This window comes from Heterodontus francisci, unplaced genomic scaffold (assembly GCF_036365525.1).
Source record: "Heterodontus francisci isolate sHetFra1 unplaced genomic scaffold, sHetFra1.hap1 HAP1_SCAFFOLD_52, whole genome shotgun sequence".
In the NCBI taxonomy this organism is placed as follows: Eukaryota; Metazoa; Chordata; class Chondrichthyes; order Heterodontiformes; family Heterodontidae; genus Heterodontus; species Heterodontus francisci.
This window is the reverse complement of record NW_027141175.1, coordinates 2,479,101-2,485,324: the sequence shown is the minus strand read 5'-3', so window position 1 is coordinate 2,485,324 and position 6,224 is coordinate 2,479,101.

Genomic DNA, 6,224 nt, shown 5'->3' with positions numbered 1-6,224 from the left:
GTTCAGATCCAGTGATAGACTGGACAAATATCGAGCCAGTGCTTTTTTCTTTATAAACCTGACATCTGTCCACTTGGCTATTGCACCTCGTCTCGATGTATCTGATAATACTGATACTATTTGTATTCCACAGTTGCTTTGAAATCACAGGCAATATAAATGGATTGGGAATGTCAATGGTCAGGAACCATTAATGGATTGAGATAGTCAATGGACTGGAAAATAACAGTGGATTGGGAAATTCTATAGACTGAGTTATATCAATGGATTGGGACAGTTCAGTACATTGTGAAACATCAATGGATTAGGAAACAGGAATTAAAGGGACAGATGGAGTTCAACCTGGAAAAGTGTGAAGTGATTCATTTTGGAAGGTCGAATTTGAATGCAGAATACAGGCTTAAAGACAGGATGCTTGGGAGTGTGGAGGAACAGAGGGATCTTGGGGTCCATGTCCATAGATCGCTCAAAGTTGCCACCCAAGTTGATAGGATTGTTAAGAAGGCATATGGTGTGTTGGCTTTCATTAACAGGGGGATTGAGTTTAAGAGCCGCGAGGTTATGCTGCAGCTCTATAAAGCCCTGGTTAGACCACACTTGGAATATTGTGTTCAGTTCTGGTCGCCTCATTATAGGAAGGATGTGGAAGCTTTAGAGAAGGTGCAGAGGAGATTTACCAGGATGCTGCCTGGACTGGAGGGTATGTTTTACGAAGAAAGGTTGAGGGTGCTAGGGCTTTTCTCATTGGAACGAAGAAGGATGAGAGGTGACTTGATAGAGGGGTACAAGATGATGAGAGGCATAGATAGAGTGGATAGCCAGAGACTTTTTCCCAGGGCAGAAAGGGCTATCACCAGGGGGCATAATTTTAAGGTGATGGAGGAAGGTTTCGGGGAGATGTCAGATGTCGGTTCTTTACACAGAGAGTGGTGGGTGCGTGGAATGCACTGCCAGCGGTGGTAGTAGAAGCAGATACATTAGGGACATTTAAGCGACTCTTGGATAGGTACATGGATGATAGTAGAGTAGGTTAAAGGTTCGGCACAACATCGTGGGCCGACGGGCCTGTACTGTGCTGTACTGTTCTATGTTCTATGTTACAGATGAAATGATTGCATTAATCAATGGATTAGAATGTGGAGAGGCAGGAGAAAATGATGCCATTTTAAGTAGGGGGCCGGGGGTTAGTAGAAACAGACCAGGGCTATTTTACTCTCTATCTCACTCCTTTCTTCTATCTGGCTCATTATCACATCCTCTCTCTCTCAGAGCGGTGGGAATCACTGGAACCCACACTTGCTGCTCAGATTGTTTGGTTCCGGGAAAATACAAGGTCCACATCAGATTGACAGGAAGGATAAATGTGATTCAAAGCCAATCATATTCCTTTTGGTGATGTGTGCTCAGCCTTGTTATATCAGCAAAGGCAGCAGGAAATGCAAATCCTGAAGAGTTTTGATAGAGTGAAGAAGGAGAAAGTGTTGCCAGTGACAGAAGGGTCAGTAACCAGAGGAAACACATTTAAAGTAATTGACAAAAGAATTCGAGTTGTGATGAGGAGATTGTTTTTTCAGCAGTGTGTTGTTCTGGTCTGGAATGCAATCCTGAAAGGTCAGTGGAAGCAGATTCAATGTTAACTCTGAATGGAATTGGATATATACCTGACATGGAAAATATAACAGGGCAATGGGGGAAAGGACAGGAGTGTGGGATGTGGGATTAATAGAATAGCTCTGTTAAATATCAAGCAAATGCACAGTAATAAGGTTCAGTGCTTGGACCTCAGTTATTTTCACTCTATCAATGGCAGAGAAGGCTCGAGGGACCATGTGGCTGCTCCTCATGTTCTTCCCAGTGTCCAGGAAAAAGTGCAACATGACACTGATTTCCAGATGGATGAAACAAATGCAACAGACATCTTTTGTGGAAACATCACATTTAAAGTGAGTAACTAATCATCAGGCACTGACAGGGATTGAACCAGTGATCTTCAGTTTACGAGACTGACGCTTTACCACTTGGCCACCATGCCTTTTGCTAATGGACACCTGAGGCTCCAGAGGAGGATTTGTGATTCTTTTTCAATTTGGTTGAAACAGCATCGAGAAACATGCACAGAAATAAAGAGGGATTGTGGAATGGGAAACAGATCAGCCTCATTTACATCATCAGCATCATGAAATCTTCATTCAGACGTTCCATTCCCATCCTCAGCTTTTCTCACATCTGTACAATAATATAAGAGTGGACATTGGGTTGTTACTGGGCAGATTATATAAATAGACTATGTGCATCATCACAGGAAGTGATGTAATATAATCTGTGCGGCACCTCATGGAGAGTTGTAGATGAAACCTTCAATGCAAGATGTGTAGAGTAAACTCAGGTTATTTTAACCGTCAGATTCTTATAAATTGTGTACTAAGCCTTGACAGATATCAGAATATTATATGGGGGCCACAGAAAACCAAAGCAATGATGGAGAAATCTTTGCCTGTACCTTTGAAAAGGTCACTGGACTGAAGCAAGCCGAGGAGTGACCGAGATGGTTCCAGAGGTTTGCAAGGTATCGTACTGCATCGGGTCTCGTGCAGAAGCCAGACATGGAGCAGGTCAGTACGCTATTGTCTGCAATGGAGGGAGTGTGTAGGCTACGTGTGAAGAAGTTATTAAGGCACTCAAGACCTATTTTAATTGAGGAAATAAATGTCATCGTGGAGCCAACGTTAAAACGCTGCATTTGCTGACAACGCAACCACCAGGTGACGCTGTACTAGCACATGTGCAAATGCAGCCTCTTCCACTGAAACGTCACTGTCTGTGACATTCAGGCAGCCGCCAGGATGAAAGATGGAGCTACTCAATTTATCACAGAAAACAACTTCGACCCAAAAATCCCCTCAAAGGTTGCCATCGCCGCCTCCGTCCCACCCCCAACAGTCCCCCGCTACCTCTTGCGCATTCGCCAATTATATAGTACCAAGTCATCTTAATTCACCTAAAGTGAATTACTTTCGGAGCAGTGACTGTCATTTCATAAGCAAATATGGCACATATCTACACAATGGACATGTTTTGGTTGATACTCGGAGAACGTTGCGCTATTTGAAGTCTCATTAGAAGGACAGCACCTCTGACAGTGCTGCACACCCTCTGTAATTCAGTGAGGTTTCATAGAGTCATAGAGTTATGCAGCACAGAAACAGGCCCTTCGGCCATCATGTCCGTGCCGGCCATCAAGTACCTATCTATTCTAATTCCATTTTCCAGCACGTGGCCGTAGCCTTGTATTCTGTGGCGTTTTGAGTGCTCATCTAGATACTTCTTAAATGTTGTGAGGGTTCCTGCCTCTACCACTCCTTCAGGCAATGTGTTCCAGATTCGAACCACCCTCGAGGTGAAACATTTTTTCCTTAAATCCCCTCGAAACAGTGCCATCCCATTCTCCGGACGATCATTCCCCGCTTCCCCCCATCCCACTCTCTGACTGCTCACTCCCCGCTTCACCCACCACCACCCCCATCCTGCTCTCTGGCTGCTCACACTCCAGGCCATGGGCTCTGCCGCTTCCCTCCTCTCGGCCACTCGCTCCAACATTGCCCCATCACCCCTCGAGGCTCGCCTTGCTTTATCGGGTGGTGCGGTGAAGAATGATCGAATGTTGGAGCGAGAGGCCTAGAGGAGGGAAGCAGCATGGCTTAGAGCTAGTGTCTGGAGGGACGTGGGGGGGAAGCGGGGCGTGAGTGGACGGAGAGAGGGCAGTGCGGGGGTGGGGGGGTAGCAAGCGGCCGGAGGGCGGGGGAGCGGGGTAGCGAGGAGCGGGCAGCGAGCGGCCTGGAGTGAGTGGCCGAAGGGGTAGTGCGTTTTCCTGCGCATGCGCCAGTTAGTCCTGGAAGACGGAGGCTGAGCATGCGCAGCATCTCAGAGCGCAGGAGTGTGTTTGTGCATGTGCGCAGCTTGGAGCGCTCTGATGACGTCGGCTGGCTGCTGCATTGTCAGGAATCACTTTGAATTTAATAAGCGTACAAAACAGAAAGGGGAGAGTATTCATTCATTTATCAATGACTTGTACAATCTCACGGAGGTTTGTGAATACCGCAACTTAAGAGAAGAGCTGAATGGAGACAGGATTGTGTTCGGGGTATTAGACAACACCCTTTCAGATCATCTACAGTCCAGGGCTGATCTCACATTAACGAAAGAGTTTCAATTGAGCAGACAAGCAGAGGTTAGAAAGTTTAACCAATCCGTTGTCCGAGGGAACAGGGAGAGTCTGATCTCGAGAGTTGCAGACTCAATTGAATTTGTTAAGAAAACAAAAGGAAAAATTAGTGGTAAAAGACAAGAAAGACGAGAAGAACATCTAGTGGTAGCTGCAACCAATTGCAGTAGGTGTGGCCGAGAGAGACACAAGTGGGAAAACTGCCTCGCCAAAGAAGCTGAGTGTTTTTCCTGCAGAAAGATGGGACACTTTCAGTCAGTGTGTGGCAGTAAAATACCAGCCCTGAATATAATTAAAGGGAAATCCCCAGAGAGCAAAAACATTAATGAAGTACAGGATATCCAAAGTGTGGAAATACATTTTTTAGGTGAAATCCAGGAAATAAAGTGAGAGTTGCTGGACGACAGAAATTCTGAAATATTTTAAGATAGAGGTAGATAAATTCTTGATAAACAAGGGGGTGAAAGGTTATCGGGGGCAGGTGGGAATGTGGAGTTGAGGTTACAATCAGATCAGCCATGATACTATTGAATGGTGGAGCAGGCTCGAGGGGCCGAGTGGTCTACTCCTGCTCCTAATTGGTATGTTTGTATGTAAGAAAACATGTTCTAGATACAATGAGAACTATCATTTGTTTGGAAATGGATTTGAACCCCCTTTTATCAAAAGGTTATAGAGCTTTAATTTTTCTACAATTAACAGGCAAATCCTTGTGGAGTTGATATTGACAGACACAATGGGCTGGATTCTATAGCGCCCTCGACGTCGAGATCTGTGGTGGGGGTGGGGTGGGAGCCGCCTGAGGATGGCCCCGGATGAGGCCCGCCACGGACCTCAACGCCGGCAGGGCCTGGCTCGATATTGCCGGCGACGGCGAGGCCTTGTGGGGGGACCCCCACCGCTCGGCAACGGGACCACAAACCTGCATTAATTATTATCCCATCACTTCCTGATATCCAGCTGCGATCTTCAGCCCAGTGGCCGGCACTGCCGTGCCTTCGGAGCCCCATCCGGGCAAATGAGGTGCAACACTGGTGGGGAGGGGGGAGAAGGTACGTTTCTCAGTGTGGGGGTGGGGAGACGGAGTCAAATGAATGTCATGGGTGTAGGGGATGGTGGGAAGGGTTCTAGTTTACAGTTTGTGCAGTTTTGGGCGGAAGGTCAGATGGTAAAGGTAGGTTTTGGGAGGGAAAGGGCAAATAATTAATTTAACTGTTATTGGGGGGATGGGAGAGAGGCAAAAGCAATGTATTTATTTCATTTCATTTAATCTTCCTTTAAATATTTTCCAGTAGGACTAACAGCCCTTTAAAAATGGCTGACACTCCAGTACAGTACCAAGGCAGTGCTGTTTTTCAGGTGAGACAGAAAACTGAGGATCCCTCTGCACTCTCAGGTGGATGTTAAAGGTACCATGGCACTATTTCAGAGAATAGAAGGGGAATTATTTCTGGGGTGCTGGTCATTGTTTAACCCTGAATCAACATCACTTAAAAACAGATTATCTCGTTTTTATCACGTTGTTGTTTCTGGGAGCTTGCTGTGCGCACATTGGCCACCATGTTTCCTACATGACTACAGTGACTACATTTGGAAAGTCCTTCATTGGCTGTAAAAGGCTTTGCAACGTCCTGTGGTCGTGAAATGCAAGTCTTGCTTTTTCCATTGTTATCAGTGTCATTGTGATCAAAAGATCGGATGCGTGAACACAAAGTTTAAATCAATTTTGATTAAAATAATGTAAAAGCATCTATATTCTTGCACTGTACTTAATAATCTCCATCTTCCTATCCTTACAGAGTGCAATGTCATCGACCCTGAAATTGATTCCACAATCTCATGGAATCACAGAGTCAGAGAAAGTTTAAGGCACAGAAAGAGGCCACTTGGCCCATCGTGTCTGTTCCACAAACAATTTCAGCCGAGTTCTGATGAAAGGTCACAGACCAGAAACGTTAACTCTGTTTCTCTATCCACAGATGCTGCCAGACCTGCTGAGTAT